Source organism: Nipponia nippon, unplaced genomic scaffold, assembly GCF_047370975.1.
Source record: "Nipponia nippon isolate SJK-2023a ecotype South Korea unplaced genomic scaffold, ASM4737097v1 scaffold_1, whole genome shotgun sequence".
NCBI lineage: Eukaryota > Metazoa > Chordata > Aves > Pelecaniformes > Threskiornithidae > Nipponia > Nipponia nippon.
In genome coordinates, this window is record NW_028262290.1 from 11,473,455 (window position 1) to 11,493,662 (window position 20,208).

A 20,208-nucleotide genomic window follows, 5' to 3' on the forward strand; every position below is an offset into this window, starting at 1 on the left:
AAAACGAAAAACTTAGCCTGCTGTTTTAATCACAGTCTTCACTGCAAGTCTGCTCCCCTGGACCTGTACCAGTGCCATGAGCCTCCTGCCAGCTGAGCAGCACTGATGCCAGCAGTGGAGAATAAGTAAGGCTCTTTGCTTGCTATTGTAGACCGATTCTTGTAATTGATGGCTGTGGCTTTGATCCTCAGAAGTCTGTGGGGCTCAGCCCTCCTTGAAGTGAGAGCAGTATTTTTACATTGCTTGTGGTATGTTTAACATATTATGGGGCGTTACTTTCTGGCACTGAGTATTGAACTTAAAACAGCATTGCATAATTCCCCAAGATTGCATTACTATGAGTTGGCTGGACATTCCACCAAGTCAGGATAATGCACAATCTGAAGATGGTTTTAGCACTGGAATCGCAAAACTGTAAACTGGGCAGTATCCAGCCTGGATGTTCTGCATGAATTATTGTCACTTGTCAGCTGGTATGTCTTTATTCTTGTGGAATTACAATTCTTCCCTCCCATTAGTCGTCACCACTACGCAAACTTTATTTGGAGGAAAAAAGGTCATGGCAAGGACTCTGAGCTGTCCTGGCTGTAGCTCAGGATAAAGAGCAAAAGTACCCGGGCAATTCCCTGGAATAAATTAAGAGAATGAATGTAGCTCTACGTTCTGTTTGAGAAGGATCTGAAACCCCTTCTCCTGGCTGATGAGGAAGCTGTAGCTTCCAGCACTACCTGGCACCATGCCACCCAGGAGTGGAAGGGGAATTCCTAAGCAGGCATTCCAGGGAGCTTTTCTCAGACGCTTTGAGCTGTTGGAATTGGTTTTGCAATCTGTGCTTTTGTCTTCCTTGTGATTTTCCACTCACCAAACTAGAAACTATATTGTCTTGGGTGTATCCTACCAGGTGGAAATGGAAGGGAGAAAACTTTGTGAGAGGGGTGATGTGAAAGCTGATGAAACCTAAGTTGGATGCACACTTTTATTTTTTGTTTCTCAGTCTCTTAAAGTGACTCTGCAGTCCTGGTAAGAAGGTGTCTTGGAAGCAGGGTAGGAATGAGGTGTGACAGTAGCCCTTTCTTGTGATTTATTTTCCTCTAAGCACTGTTCATGTGTCAGAAAACATTACCTATGAGCAATCAGTGCACTTCCAGAGAGCCTGATTTCTGCCCCCCAGGAGCATCCAGTGTGTGGTACTTCTGTTGGCTACCTTGCTTTGAAATCTGTAGTTGTTATAATGGTTGCCTCTGAGCTGAAACCTTGCATCTGGCAGCTTTCAGATGTCACCAGCCTCTTCTTGTAGCCTACTGCTATAAAGGGAGCTGATGAGTAGTGTGAGTCCTTGGGGCTCAGTGCAGCTATGGAGAGAAATGATGAGGCATGATATGACTTAACTTCCCAAGATGCATGATGAGGAACCTCTGTTTTTCCTGTTGTACACACCTGGCTCAGAGGTTTTGTAAAACTGGGGTCCAGATCTGAGACTGGGGTTTGAAGGTCTCAAGCCAATCTACAGGAGGTCTTGTAGAGTCTCTCACATGCAACGTTGAATTGTGCTACTGTGTAGTGCCATGCTAGGAAAGTTTTGTTTCTGCTTTTGGCCCTTGTGGTTTGGGAAAAAACCTCAGGGAGTAAACTCAAACGTATCTAGATGTATGTGCTCTCCTTCCTGACTTTCTCTGCAGAAGAGTGCAAGATGGTTCATCGCCTCTCTTTTCCACATTGCAGGGCAGGCCACTTTAAAGTCTATCAGTGTTAATAAGTGTTTCCCACTGATATCTGTAGGGTTTGAATTAAATCACAAATAATGGTGTAATTTGGTCTTTAACAAGACTACCTTCAGTGGTTTATGATGGATTATGGTTGGCAGAATTCGTCTGTTAGAGTTGATGCCTCCTTCAGATTAAGGCAGTAATTTCTAGATACACGATGCCTTCATATGTGTAACTGAAGCAGTTCATTGGAGCTATTGCCACTCAAGGAACTGGGAGCAGAGCAAATGAAATTGTCTCTTCCAGTACTTCATTGGAAAAGAATTTCTAGGCAAGTTGCCTAGCAGGCACACTGCACTATATTCTTAGAAAGCAATACATCTATTTAGGACTGCTGTATCTCTTTGGAATTTACTGTATGAAAAAAAACCTTTTGGCAGGAGCTGATCTTTAGTGCTGACTGAGATTTGCAGCTTCTGACTGACAAACTAATCTGAACATTTCACTAGAAACTGCTTCCCATTAAGTCCTGTTCGTATTGCATCTGAATTCAGGAGGATCATGTCAGAATGAGAAATGAAGCAGATCTCTTGCTGAATTGTTAGCCCCTCTTCACTCACGTGTGCATGCATCTGGGTGGATGTGCAGGTTTTTTGTGTTATACACAATAAATGTATTCCAGCTTGCTCCTAATCCCTTCCTAGTGAGAGTGCAGATAAGCTAAGTGACTGGTGACTTGTAAGTATTTAAAAGGGCAGAAATGCCTTTTTTTTTTTTTTTTTAATGAATAGGTGGCACAATCTCCATTATAAGCATCTGTTCTTGCTCCAGTCTTTTTGTAAAGCTTGTGAACTTCAGTGAGTCACCTGACAGAGCCCAGTTCCAGCTTTGCATATTCTTGAAATCCACATCTCCAAGAGCAAGCTCCTGAGAGAGTGCACTGTGCTCAGCATCCATCCAGCTTGGATGCAGAACTGCAATCCAAGGCACTCTGTGGGCAAATCTAATGTCAGTACTCCAGACTAAGGAGCAAGGCAGGTCTGAGACCTTTCCAGGTGATTCCTAAGTGGGGAATACACTCTGTACAGGCTTCCTGGCACAGGAGAAAAGTGTGGTCTCCTGAAAACCTGCAGCTGGAGTTCTGCAGTCCTTGCTGGAATGAGAAAATTTAGTCCTCTGTTCATGGGACTGTCACTTATAGACATAGTTTGGCCTTAGACTGAAAGTGAACTCCAGTAATATATGTTCAAGGATGGAATGGACCATCAGGAACAACTTACTACACAGGTGTGGATGATAATATTTCATCTTAAGGCACATTTTCCAGTTTTGGTTGGAGGACTCTAAGGTAAGAAGATACTGACTTTCATGTGGAAAATTCTCAGACAATCCTTGGGGAACTCAGCTATGTCAAGTTCTTGAAAATAAGAAATCACGTGGAAAATAGTAAACAGTTATCTGGAAGAAGAAAAGTGGCAGATGGTACAGCAGATCTGCATAGACTTCTCAGCCGTTAGACTGAAAGCTCTTTAGAGCAACAGAGCTATCACTCACAATGTGCTTGTAAAGCCTCCAGCACTGAGAAGCCTGTACCTTCTTGTGACCTTTATATGCTGCATGAAGGACAGGCTAACCAGCATAGTGTGAAAAAGAAAAATCACAAATGGAAATAATTTTCTGAAATTTGGGTTAGCTGTAGTCTGGCAAAAGAATTTTGCTTTAAGTCCAGCCTCATAAAACATATAAATTTTGTTGTCCTGTTTCTAAATGAGAGAGTATGAGCAATCAATGTCCCACAGAGAAAGTGGCTTACGCATCTAGCGGCTTAAAAGGAAAATGAGAATCATCTAAATCTCAAGTTCGATAACTCTTGCCACTGCTAGTTTGGAAATTTAATGGAATTATTGTCTATGAAGAACACATATATTTCTTTCCCCTTCAAATACAGCCACAACATATGCTTTTGAAGTTGTGCAGGAGTATTGTCAGAGTTGTGATGTTGTTGTGATGCAAACTATAATCGTGGATGCCTTTCGTTATTAAGATCTTAAATACTTTTCTATGCTGGTGTTTGAGCCAATGAAGAACAATGTGTTCCCTTTAATAAATAAATCTTCGAAGCACTTTTGTTTAAATTTTAATTGCAAAGGGAGATATTGTTTCTGGCTGCTGAAAGGCATTTCACTGTTTTTTTGTTTTTTTTTTTTTCCTTTTAAATTTTAAACATAATTCTTACGGTACACCTTCCCAGCAGAATAGCTTGTCATTTACATGTGCAAATCCTAGGTTTAGCTTTAGCAGCAAGAAGAAACAAGTGAAAAAGCTGTAAATGGATCTCATATATCACCTAATTTTTGGTGAGCAGCATTTAAGCGTATCAAGTTTGCTCTGATCTCTTAACTGTGCTGACACCAGCATTTCAACTAATACACCCATGAATCCCGAAGGACCACAAATGTGCACATGAAGAGTTCAGATTTTGTGTGAGATTCTGGAGCAGGATGGCAGGGGCACGGTCATATTCAGCGTGGGCTTGTTGGAGGGGAAAAGTAGACGGTGGCGTTCACAGGTTGGGTTAGTCTGAGAATGGAGCCAAGCCACTTGTCTTTTAGTGTAAGTGTGAAGTGGAGAAAGAGTACAAACTTTTCACGTCCCAATTCTTGGTAATGGAGAGAAGGGTTACCCTACACCTCCCTTTCCCTGGCCAGGATGCTCTGGGAGCTCAGTGCTACTGGGGAAAGTGACTCAACAAGGAAGGTCTTTGCCCAGATCTGTGTCTTTACACTGTCTGTGGCTGGACCTTCTGTTTGGAAAACAGAGTTAAGCCATTTTATCAAGGGAAATGAAGGGAGCGGAGAATTCATTGTGGCTGACCCTGGTGTCCTCTTTCTCTGGAATAAACGTCATAGGAAGATCTCTCAGTCTGAGCACCTCTTCACTTTGGATGCTTCAAAGGGTCAGTTTTCCTCCACATGATTGTAAAAGCTTCCAGATCCTTTGCAAACTCTGTTCTGGGCTAGTGCCATTTGAAGCATGGTTTTTAGCAGCTTGATGGCAGGATTTAGAAAACTTGTCAGGTGGCCTTTCTTGTGATGGAGTAGGTCATCAGTGGGCAACTCTGTCACCAAGATACAAAATGCCTCCCAGAAGGCTAATTTGGAAACTGGATTTTAGTGCTGAACATCATCAGTGGCGTCATTTACTCTGGGATTTGAGCTGCTTGAGTGGAACTGTTTTGAAGAAACTGTGCAGAACCACGGTGTTTGGCTAGAGAGAGACCCTTTCCTCCTGCTGTTTGATAGGCTCATGAACCTCTATTTTCTCAGCAGCCCATCTTTCTGAGTGAACACCTCATTTCAGTGCTGATGTGGCACAGCTTCAGACCTGGTCACAGCTGGAAGCTCAGCTGCAGTTAGATAAAGACCTGGGACGCTTGTTTAAATGCACAGCCTCTCAAGGGCGTCAGCAGGGTTATGGCAGCAGACAACTGCCAGGGCACCAAGATTTCCTTGTCCCCCCATCTTAAGCCTTTCTCATCTCACATTTTGCTGCCTTCATTTCCTCATACATGAACTAAGTTTAGCAAGAAGACATTATCTCCCTTCCCAGAGTGATGTGAGGCTGATTTAGGGGTGTTTATGCAGCTCTTTGCAAAAGTAGATAACTTGTGGCGTAGGTTACTATGGGCTGAGGGGGATGATGGAGTTAATGAGATTTCTATTCAGGAAACTGTACCTTTTGAACTATCAAGAGATGTGCTCCAGGACTCAGTGTAATGAGAAGTGAATCCTACAAGGTGTTGAACACCTCCTGTGAGATGCTGAGAGCTCTCAGTGCCTGATGGAAGATTGTCACAGGAATCTGGCTTTATAATCATAAATTTGAAATTTGGAATGTAATCTTGCAGACAATCTGTGTGGAGGATAACAAAGACAAAGAAATCTTTATGGTACTTAAAAGCTCATGAGAGAGAGAAAAAAAATCCACTCTTCTTTTGCTGAACCTTTAAAAAGAAAAAAAGGAGGAGGAGGGGACAGATGAAATATGTTTTATCTATTTTACCTACTTTGGCAATTAAGATTGTAATCTAGATGATTACCAGAGCTTGTAATGAGATTATACCCTCCATTAAAAAGAATGCTCCAGTGTTGCAGTGAAGAACGCTTCGGATCTGTTTAGTATGCTATCTGTCTTAGCAGAAAGCAGCAAAATGCATTAAACACACTAGGAGACAATCTTGTAGACATACACTCCCAGTCTGATTTTCAATAGGGTGAGCTGGCATTGGCTATGTAGTTCTCTTTTCATCAGTGCCTCTAAGCAGATCCACTTAGAAAATAGTTTCCATAATTATCAATTGTTCCGTAAGTCCTGTTTGGAAATAACCTCTCACCCCCTTTTTTTGAAGAACAGAACTTTCCTGAAAATTTTCAGACTGCTATTTCATCGCAAAGAAATCCAACAAAGATATTGTTATGAAAAAATAGTTTACATTTCTGTTGATCTATTGGTTCTACACGTCTCAGCTTGTAGAGTTGTAGTAACAATTCTGTTTCTGCAGTCTAAAGAGAGACTGAAAATCAAGTGTAAAAATACCTGGTTTATGATGGGCTTTGTTGGTTTATAAAGGATGCAGAAATGCTGCTAGAAGGCAAAGCTGTTTCTGTAACTGCTTCTTTCCCTGGATATCCATCAGTGAAGTTTTTAGTAAAAGTAAATAGCAATAGCACAGTGACTAGTACATATAAATCATCTCAGAGTAGATGGGGAGTGAAATGGCTTTTCTGCCTTTACATTGTGGGTAGAGCAGTGTCATCCTTTGCAAATCCAGGGACAAGCACAGGACATGGAGTTCATCCTATAGGTGCTTTTTTCTCCTGCTTCTCCCAAACCTGCCAACCTTTACTCTCCCACAGGTGCTGTTACCTTCCTAGGAAGTATAGCACATGCAATAGTATAAAACTATACAGTTTATGCGCCATTAGGACAGGCACCAGGATCTTTATTTCAGTAGCAAAGCCAAGAAGGACTGATTTTTCAGCACTGAGGCCATCTGCAAGATGACTTCTGGAATAGCTTGTTGTAGTTGTTTTAAGAAGCTATTACCCTCCTCACATCTGCACCTACTCTGGATGTCATTGCCCCCATGACAGCAAGAGAAAACCTGCCATGCTCCAGCTGCTCCAGCTCGTGGTCTTTTATATGAACTTAGCACACAGAAAAAGGGGGTTTGCAGTAAGCTGCTGGGTGCTGGGAAGCAGCAGCACAGGTTCACATGTTCCCATAGCGCTGTACAGGCAGTGACAAACAGCTGAGAAGCAAGAATATCCTAAAACACTGCAGCTGTTTAGGCAGAGAACGTGAGACAGAGCTGCAAGTGCAGTTGGTTACTGATCGCAAGACTGAGACACTTTTATTTAGGCTGAAAGCAGGCACTGACTTCAGGAGCTAAATTTGGCCTGTACGTGTAGGAAGGTGCACAGCCTCTCGATGCGGGGGCACCTTCTGCAGCGAGCATTTCCGTGTGGCAGCAGTTAGGGGCTTATTCTTCACCAGTGCGATTGCTGGTGATTTCTCTACTGGTTTCACTAGGAATAACATCAGAATCAACGCAAGAAAAAAGGATGTTTGCTTCCATGCTGTTTTGTTTTGGTTCATACATATTTAAAAAAATGATTTTCTTCAAAAAATGACTTGGTCTTTGTCTCACTGAGATTGATGAAAAAAAATGAGCTGAATCTCAGGAATAACTTTATTCATTAGGTACTCCTTAGTTTCAATGGAATTCTGAGTTTTTAGAAAATTTTCAAACCTATATCTACTCTTCTTTAAGTTCTGAGAGGAGCAGGGAGTTGGACTTGATGATGCTTATGGGTCCCTTCCAACTTGAGATATTCTATGATTCCATGATTTTGCCTGACACCTTGTGACTGGTTATTAGTTGAACCTTGGGCATAAAACTATTTTGGTGTCAGTGGAATGGAAAGTGGAAGATGTGAGGGAAAACTCAGGGAACTACAGGCCAGTAAATCAAACATCCACACTGGGCAAGATGATAGAAACTATAATAAAGTGTAACACTAGCAGGCATGTGGGTAAAAGTGATATATTGGGGAAGAGTCCCTGTGGCGTTTATAGAGTTGTGCATCATAAATCTATCCTTTGAAGGCGTCAATAACCAACTAGACAAGTGAGATTCAGGTGATACTCAGGTTTCTAGAAGGCCCATGACAAAGTTTCTCATCAAAGACTTTTAAAGAAACTGAGCTGCAACAGGATAAAAGGAAAGGTCCTTGCATAGATGAAAGAGTGGTTAAAAGGCAGAAGAAAAAAGGGTAGGATTAAGCTGTCAGTTTTGTCAATGGTGGAAAGCCCCACTGGTGTCCCATAGACATTCATGGTTGGCATGCACAGTTCAGTATTTTCATAGTTGGTTTAGGAAAGGATGTAAACAGTAAGATGACAAAGTTTGCTCATGATACTAAACTATTAAAAGTTGTAAAATGAAAGCTCATTGTAAAGAATTTAGGAAAAACTCTCATGATACTGGACAAGAACGAACAAATATAAAATAAGACACATGGAGAAAAACTTAGGAAGAACAGGCTATGGAGTAGACATTGCTCATCAAGAATGAGATCTTGGGGTTACAACCAAGAACTTGGGAGAAAAAACTCCAAGAACTCTATGAAAAAATGAACTCAATGTTTATTAGAAACCAAAGCTGTATGTTACAAATTTTTAAGAGGAGAATAGAGAATAAAATATTCTGTGTGGTGTATGTACTGTCATGAGAGCAAAGTGCGTTTTTGGTATTGCCATCACTAAAATGATACAATAGAACCAGAAAGCAAGCACAGACTGGACAATGGGGGTGATCAAAACGGTGAAGTGGCTTCTGTTTAAGCAGCACCTCAAAAGCCTAATGGCAGAAGAGGTTGTGGGAGCCAAATGTTTATATAGGCTTAAAAAATGATTAGATAAATTTATGAAAGAAAGATGCGCTGAAGGTTGTTACATGCAAAGATACTTCCACTGCTGAGCAAGTTCATGAACCATAGACTGCTAGAGACTGAGCTATACAGAGCGAAATATAATTTACATGCTTTTTTAATTCTTACACCCTTCACCTGGGCATCTGACCATGGTTGGAAGTACAAAATTGGATTAGATGGACCTTTAGTCTGACTTTACAAGAACGTTCCTAGCTGACTTGATGCCTCCAGATGTGAAACTTACATGGAGTTTAAGCTGGTTTTGATTTGTTGCCTGAGGTCAGTGAGGGATCATGAGCAAAGCTGGGTGTGGAACATTAAAAATCCTTTCTTCAACTCTAAGCCTTGTAATTATTTCATTTTTGAATTATATTGCAGATCCAGGTTTGTAATCAGCCCTGGAGAGAAGCCAGAGTACAGACTTTACTTTGGTCTAGTGACACAATTTTAGGGAAAAACTTTCTTTTTTTGATTTGCAATAAAATAATAAAGACAAAAATTCCAATGGGTCTGACCTGCAATTTTCATAGAAACCTCAGATTCTTCTCATATTGCAATCCTAGGAGCTCACAGTTTAAGACAGCTAGTGGTCAACCCCTGTCCCACCCCTCCACTCCCTGAAGACAATGATGTAGCAGTACACTTTCTGTAGAAATCATAGAATCATAGAATAGTTTGGGTTGGAAGGGACCTTTAAAGGTCATCTAGTCCACAGGGAAACAAAGTGACTGTCACTAGATTATACAGACATCCCATGGCAAAGAAATAATGACCAAAGGTCCTCTGGAGTAATGCTGTGGTCCTGGATCAGCCCTCCTAAAACTCTCTATTGCCTCTGAAGAGTGCGAAATCTTCTGTCTCCGCTCCATCTCTACTAGACTGGGGCTGAGACCCAGCAGCACAGAGCCTCAGATACCTCAGCTTTGATCTTTTCTCTGCCCTGTTATGGAAGCACCATGTAAGGACACCCCATGGTTGTCTTCTAAGTGCTCTCTATGGAACCTGGTGCAGGGAGGACAGTCAGGGAAGCAGTGTGATGAGGCAATGCTAAAGCCAGACTTGCAGTGCTATGCTTCTGAAGTGGCCTGGGGATGTTGTCCTGTCTGGGATGCATTCCCTGAGGACCTGTCTCAGCCCTCTGAAGCAGCCCTAATTGGAGACTACCACTGTGGCTCAAAGGCACCTTGGTCTTGGCTCTTGGGCTGCAGGTCCTGTGCTGTGGCTCTTGGAGAACTTCCCCTGGGGAAGGCTTTTTTCCCACCACTGATTTTAGTGAGACCTGGTTCAGGCCCTCTGTGATCTCTTTTACACTGTATTGATTGTTGCTTTGGCGCAGCAAGTGATTAAGAGGCAAGGGATAGTGCAGTAGCCATGAACTGCCCCAAGCAAAAGTAATTTTTCCCTCCTTTCTTTTTGCAGTAATTGTGAATTTCTTACTAGACCTGGGAATAAATCTGTCTAGATCAATTCTGTCTCACTGTCACCTGTGGCAATATGCTTCCTTTGTGTTGTTCCCATCAACTCAGGGGATATTGTTTATTGGAGATCTTTAATAGAGAAAGAATAAATGAATGTACATGATATGGGGGAAATCCATCAAACACATACAAATCTGGTTTGGTTTTGTGACTTTGCCATTATGATAGTTTTTCTTTTAATTCTCCATACATTGTTGTTGTCTGTGGTCTGATCTCTGCATGTTCAACTCCTGCATTACTCTGCTGGCTTGATTTGAGTTACTTCTGAATTATACATTTGTAAATAAGAGAAGAATTAAGCCCTGGAAGTTTATTTTCAGTTTATTAATTTCTGCTTGCTAAGTTTCATCTACAGGGCTTTACAGCATGCTGCTGTCTGTTTAGTTTCATGCTGGTGGGATTAATCCTGTTAATCATTGCCCTGACTTCTTTTTTGAAGTGTAAGCTTTATTGTACTGCTTTTAAAGTTGTTATCAACTTCCAGATTGAAACTCCCAATTTCAGGTACAAAGGTGACTGAACTTGATATGAAGGTTTTAAGAAACCTATTTAAAAAAAAAAATTACCCTAAGCATGATTGTAGTGTGTAGACACTGAGTGGATTCTCACTACCCTCCTAGCATCCAGCCTCCCAGGTCAATCTCCTCAGGATATAAATAGAGAACCTTCTTCAGGGAGAATTTCGAAGCTCTGGAGTTATGCTTTTGCTCTGCATTGCCCTCTGTGGAACCCCTCCTTTCTGCCTAATCAAAAGGGAAATTTATGGAGGCTTTCCCCAGCTGAAAGGCGTGGTGGTTTTTTTTGAAACATAAAGTCAGTTCCTGGAGAGGTGAACTCATGTTCACCTGTGTGATCGAATACCCAGCTCTGAGGAAGGATGTTCTTGAGCAAGGAGGGAATCCACACATACCTCAGCAGCTGCAGACCTGCACCTTGCAGTTCTGCGCTTTGGCAGGATAATGGAGAAAGGAGGGATGCTCATACACGATATCTACCAAGGGTACAGGTCACAGAGTAATCTTCCACCGTTTCATTCTTCATCCTGATGCCTTGCAAACAGAGGCTGTCTTGAAGCTTGGAGCAGAGGTTCTTATATACTCCCAGTTTAATTCTGTGCTGTTTTTTATCATTTTGAATGTTCTTATTCATTAAAGAATATCATCTGTCTTTGAATTTTCTTTCATTTCTGAAGTAGATGGGTATATACCCATGTTCTTATAGGCCAATAGCATATGAACTAGAGGGCCATAGCTCATTTCAGGGCTGGAGCAGATACCAGTCCACCTTTCTGAACTGTTCTAGCCCAAAAGTAGCCCTGGGAAAAAAATGAAACTCTTGGTCTACCTTCTCCAGATTATTCATTACTCTATACTTTTCTCATGTGTCCCTCTGATTTACCCTCTGAAAGATAAGCAATCCCTGTCTTTATCAAATCTGTCTTTTGTTATCTTCCTTTGATCCCTACAATTCCAGAGTTTCCTTTTGAAGTGCTGTAACAAACACTGCATACCCTGTTCCAGGAATGTCTGTGCAATTGGTTTATTATGCATCGTGTGTCTTGCACTACTCTTTATGCTGTTCCACATGCTTGCAATGTCTAGTCAATGGTTTTTTTAATCTTTTTTTTTTCTTTCCTATAGCTGCATATTGAGCTGAAGTCTTCATTGGGCTGTCTTGAAAGAAAGGAATCTTTATTTCATTGAAACAAATCATTTTGAAACCTTTGAGGTGTATGACTAGTTGATGTTTTTTCATGCAATGTGCCTTATTTTGTATGTAGGTCCATTGTTCCCTAGCACCAATACCGTTCCTGGTGTTTAAATGACACAGTGATGGGAACTTTCAGAAAAGGAAAACGCTGACAGTTCTGCCTGAAGGCTAAGTGATACTGTAGGGACTCAATGCTATCCCATGTAGTAAAAGTGACTTGTTTTACTGACATGAGATAATGGCTACACACCCATGCATTTTGGTCAGAGTTCTTTTTTCTGCAGCTTCCATGATAGATTACTGTGTGCCAGCTGTCAGAGTGTGGTGCCGAAAATTTCTCATTTCATCAGAGAAGCGATGTATGTCACTGGGCTACTGATTCATAAAATGAGGAACCATTTGTATTTTAAATAATGCAATGATACAATAGGTACTGAGAGAAATGTGAGTTGAATTGTTGAGAGGATCTGAAAAATGGCAATAATTTTATGGTTAGGATTTAAATGTCACTGGAAAAGTTCAGATTCTGACCTGTCTTGGAATGTTCTGCCTTAAACTGTCTTTGAATAGCAAGCAGCTGATAGGGAGAATAGATTTGTTTAAAATGAAAGAACACAAATTTGAAAGGGTTCCAAAGAAAAGTGCAACTTTCGCTGGCTAAATACCCTACTCAGCATTCAAAACATGAAATGTCACTTCTGATGATCAGAGCTATCTCCCTTATTGTAATAGAAATGATGGTTGCAGTTATGATGGGCCAAGTGTATGAGAGGAAGCCTGTAAGTGGAAGCACTGTCCTTATTACACCAACTGATATATTTGGGAAATCATAGCTCAAATAAACTTCCAGGCACACAAACTCTTCCTTCAGATCTCTTCTGTATTGAGTGGGTGGTTATTCCAAGATTGTTCTTTTTAGTTTCAGAACATAATAAGTGCCAGCTGATTTCCTCTGGCAGTAAATTAGTTCAAGAAACATGAAGAAGGGTTTTGTGTCCCAGACTATCTGTGTCGCATTTTGGTTCCCCAACTTAACTCTCCATACAAAACTGGCTTAGCTAAAGGTTAAAGACAAACGTATATCTCGGAATATACCTTGGAGTAGCTAAAATGAGAAAACTTTCAGAAACAACTAAGTGAGGATTACTGTGCACCTTGTTTGTTGAGATACTATTTGGTCCCACCTTTCTGAATGTGGTAAACAGCCCCAAATCATTATTGCAGGTTATTTATATTCTTACAGTATTATTATAACATAAAAAGTAAAGGAGGTCAGAAGTTCTTCTTTGAGTCTTGCAACTTAACAATTGGTAAAAATGGTTTGTTTCCAATGATTTTACATGTACTGTTTACATGCTGCTGCTGTATCTGGGTATTTTTTGTTTGTTTCTAGCTTTCCAGTCACTAAGAACTGATCGGATGCCGAAAAACCTCAGCCCAACTTTATCAATGCTAGGCTCGGAGTCAATTTGTACTGGCAAGATAGTAAAAAAATCTGTCTTTGCTTTGCATAGCCAACTAGCACCACTGAATGTGAGGCTGACGAAAAAGAAGTAATTCGTCATTTAAATTTTTGGGTTCGAGGAATTATCAAAAGCCAGCTTCCAGAAAAGCTGACACTAACAGAGCCTTTTCCATGGATTCTGCTTCATTGGAGAGCTGCTGCTTAACTTACATTACTGCCAGAAGACTGGATCCAAATCCACGTGCATGGGGGAAGGGGATGATTGGTCAAGGGTTGCTCCTTCTTCCTTGAATCATGTATGTAAAGAGGGCAAATTAAACTGCTGGGTGCCCAAGCTGCCCCATGAGGGAGATTTCCTCTCATTCATCCGCACATGCTGTTGTACCAGCCTTACTGCTCATGCACAGAATCTGATATTGCTATGCAGTGCTGAGCGCATCTCATTGAAACCAGACACTGTCCCTCTCCCTTTTAGTGCTATGAAGTGGCAAATACAGAGATTTCCTGTCCTTATAAGTGATCCTGAAGGCACTGATTCAATGGAGGAAAAAAGCTTGGCATCTCCATAGGTCTGAATCTTTCCCTAGTTTTTGGCCTCGATGCTTTTATCTCTCAAGAATTGCTCTACTTGCTTCCTAATTCCTTTCTCCCCAAGGCTCAATGAGGCACAAAGGGAGGAAGTGCAGGAAGCCAATGCTGCTCTTGAAGTGAATTACATCTCTTTCATTTTGTTCTGCTATGTACAATTTGATCTTTCTGATCAGTGATATATCCTGAGGGATTTACAGTACCATGCTCCACAGCTCACGATGGGAGAGGCTGCAGGCTTCAGGAGCCATGCCGTACAGCACAGCCGAGGTCCCTCTGCTTCTGTGCTCGCAAGCAAAGCAGATGAAGACATCTGCTTTGACTGACTGAAGAGAAAAATGGGCACATTCATGGGCATTGAGATTATTCCAGCTGGCTGAATTTGGAACCAGCACAAAATGACATTATAATTTTAATTTTATTTTTGCCTTTAGTTTGACATTTAGTACACAAGCAAAAATACCCTGGCTGTGGTTAATCATTCCAATTTAAGGAATGACTTTGGGGAAACCATATCTAAGAATCATTCACAAGATACAGAACAGGACAGAGTGAAATGCTATTTATCTGATGTGTGAGGAAAATCTAATTAAACTGTTTGCTCTATTAAAGTAAACAAATGCCTCCATAAAAATGTCTTTTGTTGGTATTCTGTAGTGCTTGTCAAGTCATTTTTACGGGCGTAATTGAGAATCCAAGGCAGCTTCCCGGTGTTATGTTATGAGCTGTTCTTGGCTGGTCAATGGGTCAGGCATTAGTCTGAGAAGAAGGAGACTGGCTCTGTTGCTGGCTTAGCCGTTGCCTTGGTGTGAAAGCCAGGAACGTTGATTTTACCTTGTTATGTTTATCCCTCTGCCTGTCTTGTGCATTCAGACAGATTCCTCATCAGGGCAAGGACTCGGTTCCTGTTACAGTGCCTGGCACAAGAAGGTGTTTGTTGGGCATCTTAGGTTTTCCAGCCAGACAAAATCATGCATGATGCCGACTTCATCTTGACCCTGAGAGAGGTACAAGGTTTCAGAGGAAAGCTTAAGAGAAAGCTGGTAGCACAGAAAAATCACGAGGAGTGAAATGCGTGCAGACGGATGCTCAGCAATATCAGGGTCAGGAACAGGAATGGTGTGGCTGATGGGGGAGGGCGGCTGCTCCCCACTGCGTGGCATGAATTTTGTAGGTACCAGCCAGCACTGCTGGGTCAGAGGAAGGGTGGGTTAAGGCTCCCCTAGGGCTTTCCCCAGTCTAATATTTCCACTGGGCATGCCAGCCAGTATCACACTTTTAAGGAGGCAGCCTTGGTTATTAGAGCCCTTGTGGGAATGGGGCATACCAGATACAATGAAGCAAACCCCTGCAGTCAGTGGGTGTATTTTATCCCAGATTTGCTGCTGGTCCTCAGTGCCCGTGCAAAGAAAGCTGGCTGAGCAGTTCTCCTCTGACACATAATTTGGAGAGCAACATAAAGGGCTTAGGAGAAAGCTGAATATTATGTGGACAATCACCTTGGCTCTGCAGCACCAAAAAATACCATTTAAACAGAGCAATAGAGTTGATATAGTGCAGAGTGGAACTCTTTATTGCTGCAGCACACAGCTAACAAGCAGCCTAGGACTACTTTAAGTATGTTAAAGTATTAATAAACAAATGACCCAGCTAACAAGCAGTGTGATCCAGCACCACGCTGCGAGCTCCAGGGAGAGGTCTGGGGATGGAGCTAATGGAGTGGACTCCTCTTGTTGCCTTTGCTATAGCTGCTGAGTTTAAGAAACACTTCAAACAGGAAAACTAAAAGCACAGAGTGCCTTTTTAGCTGTACAAGGTAGCAATCCTACCTTCTACCAGCGTTTTTAGCAAAACTTTTGAGCACCCAATTCTGGTTGTTCTCACAAGGAGAAGAGACCATAAGACAGATATCGTGCAGCAAAATACACGTTTTCTTTTGTTTGAGACTTCGTCAGCATCTGCTGGGCTCTGTGATTCCATCCCTGAGAGTGAAAGCAAGCTGAGTACTGGAGGCTGTGGGATATTTATGATCCCATAGCCTGCTATTTGTACAGGTACTTATCTCTAGCAGTTGGTCTAATGAAAGATACTACCTCAACTTACAGCCCATGCCTCCCAAGTATTTACCTGACCTTTGTCACTGACACCCCGGCACCAAACCACCAGAACTTTAATCTTTATAATGCCTAAGCAAGATAGGAAAAGGTGTTTTGTCTGTGTTGAAGGAAAGAACGTGTCACGTTCTCATTGCTACATCACAGCTCCTGCTTAGAGTCCCTAGAAGAAATCATAACACCCAAGGTGGGTGCACTGCCCTATTGCTCCCCACTGTGGCTACAGCTGCCTAACCTAAATGATGTGACTACCCTGCATCAGTCATTTTGGGAGTCTTTGGTACAAAACAGGTGGCCTGAACTGCTTGAACATCACAGGATTCATCATGCCTAATTTTAGGCCCTTCTGGTTGGTGGCCTGAACATGGCCCTGAATAACTGGCCAAGGTCATACAGGAAATCAGTCTTGTTTTCCAGCTTCCCGGAAGGATTTCCTAAAAATTGCATCACTTCTGTTTTTCATTGCTGTTGAAATATTAGTTATGGCATGTCAGAAGAGGGGAGTTGTATTTACTGCTTCTTTTCCCTTTTTCACCTTGTTCTTCTGTCTTTTCTTTTTCAGTGCTCAATTAACTGTTTAACCAAACTACAAACAAGTTCTTTCTATTCATAGGAGAAAAGCCAGGTCTAATATTCAAGTATAGACAGGATTATTTTCTTAAGACTACAGATCATCAAAGGCAAATAACAAAAAAGCAGAATAATCTAGGTTCATCTCTAAATGTATTCTGTCAAAAACCAATGTTTACTCATCATTTTGACGTAAAAGCCAAAAATATTGAAAAGTAACTATTTATCGCTGGACAAACATAAAAGCTTGAAAGGTTAAAAACAATCAATTAGCAACACTCAGTCAGTCTCAAGGTACCCAAACTCTGCTTCATCATTTCATATGTCTTTTTTGTTTATGCAGGTCCACAGAGAGGAAATCATTGGCTTGGCACTCACTGATTTAAAAATCTTTTTTTGTCAAGCTGAGGTTTGCTGTAAGCAGAACCCAAAGTACAAAGTCTTAATGACTGAAAATATGATATAAATGCCAAAACCCCTTTTACTGTGTGCTTGAGTAGCCCTACTTACATCTGGAAAAATAGAGACTCTTATCTTGTCATTTTTAATTTCAGCCCACAAGTCATAACCCAGCAAAGCTTCTGTGTCAATCCCTAAGGTCTGGCTCAAGCAGAGGACCTAGGTACTGCATTGCTTGATACTACACCTGTTGAAATACAAGTTCAGTTTGGCTTTATCACAGAAGCAATATTTATTAGGAGCCTTTTTTCTTTTTCTAGAAAGCTCGTACCCATGCACAGGTAGACCAAGAGTTGTCATATTTCGGACCAAGCTGCATGTGGGTGACTTTTGGGAAAAGGGCAACAACTTCAATGTCATTTTGGGTTAACAGTCTCTAGAGTTGCTCAAATAGTTTCAGTTCATCCACTTCATGTCAGTAACAGCCTCTAATTATTTCCTCCCTGGGACCTGCCTTGCTGAGTGTTCAAGATAATCTGTTCCCCTTTAGTGACCAGCTACTCAACACTTTGCCCTGTCCTCCTTGGGTACTTTTTACGCTCACTGTTCAATGAGGCCCTCAGACCTTCTTACTGTATATTGAGGGTGGGCTGACCTATTCGTGTTCACCCTGAAGTCAATCCTTACCCAACCAGAGCCACCTGAGCTGTCTGTCCTCTCTGTTGTACTGGTGAAGCTGCAGCAGGGACTGTTGTACTTTCCAGACCAGCAGCTGGTCCCTTCTCTAGGAAGCAAGTCTGGTCTCTGTTTCCACAGCTGTCTCTGAGGACAGGCAGGAGGCAGGATGCAGGTGGGAAGAAGTCAAGAGTCGGAGAGCTGAGATGGGCATGAGCTGACTCCTCGTATTTCTCAATTCACATGAATGCAGCAGGGAACATGCTGTGAGGAGAAGGGAGCTCATTTTGTCTTAGTCTTAGTCTCTGAACTTGCAGGCTTGCTCAATGGCCTCTAAGGGTTGACATAACAAAGTTTCAATGTAGTGGTTAGGACGTCTGACCATGGCCACAACCTTAATGTCAGGGTTTGGTGACAGTGTGTTGGAAACTGTTGTGAGTTTGGCTGGTACCTGAAGACTGGACAGTAAAGCCCAATAGCTGTAGTCAAGCTCAGATAAGGCAGAAAATTTATTTCACTTGTATGAAGCTCCAGGGATGTTTTGCAATAATCTGAATACAAATTACTCTTAAGCTGCATAGACACCTCTGCAAATGCAAGCCTCAAAATATGTGGCTGGGTTGTAGCTGGAGGGCTGGCTGGAGCTCAGGAGAGACAGGTTCAGTGTCCTGGCCTGCTGCAGAAACACCTTGGGTGCATGGTGCAAGCCCAGATCCTCATAAAGATTAAGATGCTTAACTCTCACTGTGCTAATAGTTGGGAGCCCAGCATTTAAGAGCCTTTGAGCTCTTGGGCCTCATATCTGTCTACCTGCGCATGCCAATAGTTGTATTTTGAGGAAGCAATAGTTGTATTTTGCTCCCTGGGGAGGAGTGAGGGATATGAGGACTAAAGCTGACCAGTGCGAAGTGCCCTCATGGTGTTGCAGCAATGGTGGAGTCCAGGTGAGATGTAAGATTGAACAAACAAACTAAAACACTGTGTGGTGGCAGGCATGAACTAGTGGGCTAAAATGAATGTCATTGGCATGACACACCGTAAGGAAACTGCATTGATTTCTGCTCTGTTCTTATTTTGCTATATCTAGTTTATTCTCTGAATGAACTTGATGTTAATGCTCTTACAAAGGCAAGGCTCCACCTTAGTGGGCATTTTGCATGCATAAAGACTCACCTGTCTTGCAATCGGTTGTGCTGCTCTTCTCGCTCTCATCCTAAAAAAATGCATTCAGATTCTCAAAGCTCTTTACTCATGTAAACTCATCACATAAGCTGACGAGAGTTTTATCTGAGTGAAAAGAGGTGGAAAATGCCTGTGTTAATTTTACGGTAGTGTTAGAGGGAAGTGCATAGCCTTGGTTTGGTGCTGTGCACCGCTGAGTCAAAGAAAAGAGGTTCATGGAACATAAAATGTCGTGAGGGCTCCCAGCCTCCAGCCAGATCCTGACAGGCAAAAGTAACCCTGAAATATCAAATAATGTATTTTTTTTCAATGCAACTGGAATTCCTCATAAAGATTTGTTAGGCTGGGGCAGGGACCTTCCCCTCTGTACTCTATACAGTATTGAGCACAGAGGCGCTTGGACTGGGGACTTTTTGCAGTACTGGGCTACAAAGAATAGCCAGGCTAGAGTGACGAAGCATGTAAACTAGCTGAGTTTTAAGTCTATGTCAGGGCTTTTCAATCCTTTCATGCTAACTCAATTAAGCTAAGAGGTTGGAAAAGAAATCACCCTGTTTGTCCATCAAAGCAAAGGTCTGAATGAATTTCAGACCCAGCCGATTGCAGTAGCATTGAAACTCACTCAAATGCCCTAGGAAAAATGACTGCTTTATTTTAGAGCATGTTTGATTCCAAATGATGCATTCAGCCCCAAAGAGCCATTTCTGAAGATGCAAAACTGTGGGTACTAAAAAATTTGGCAGGTATCAGATCATTGTGTGAGCTAATAATTAAAGGAAAGAGCATATGCAGATTATGAAAAAGCACTGCTGCAGTAGCAGGTTTTTTTGGCAGGCTGTCAGGGATCATTCAGCATGTTTTTTGTGTATTTATTATGCCCTAACACACACTTTGAACTTGTGCAGCGCAGAGGGTCTTGCCGAAGATCACTGAATGTTACTGTAAAAGAGAGGGAGTGGAGATCAATCGCTGTGTGCCACTTCATATCGGTGCAGGGAGGCAGCTGCCCAGGGTGGATGTTTTTTGATCTACAGCCTGCTTTCTTTGGTACATAAATATGGCTATATGTATCAAACCATGCCAAGGCAGTTTCCTTGTCTTTTTTTTTGCCAGACTTTCCCTTTTTAGACAATGAATTCATTTATGTTACCTCTGAGTGTCCTGAACTGGTGGGGAGTGAGTTGGGAGGCACAGATTTTTGCTAAGCAGGCATATGGTGCTTTTAGCTTGTGGTTAAACATAGATGGTACAAGAAACACATGTTAATAATAAAGATGTTAAGTGGGTACCAATGGACGGGGCTTATTGCTACGAACAGATCTCGCA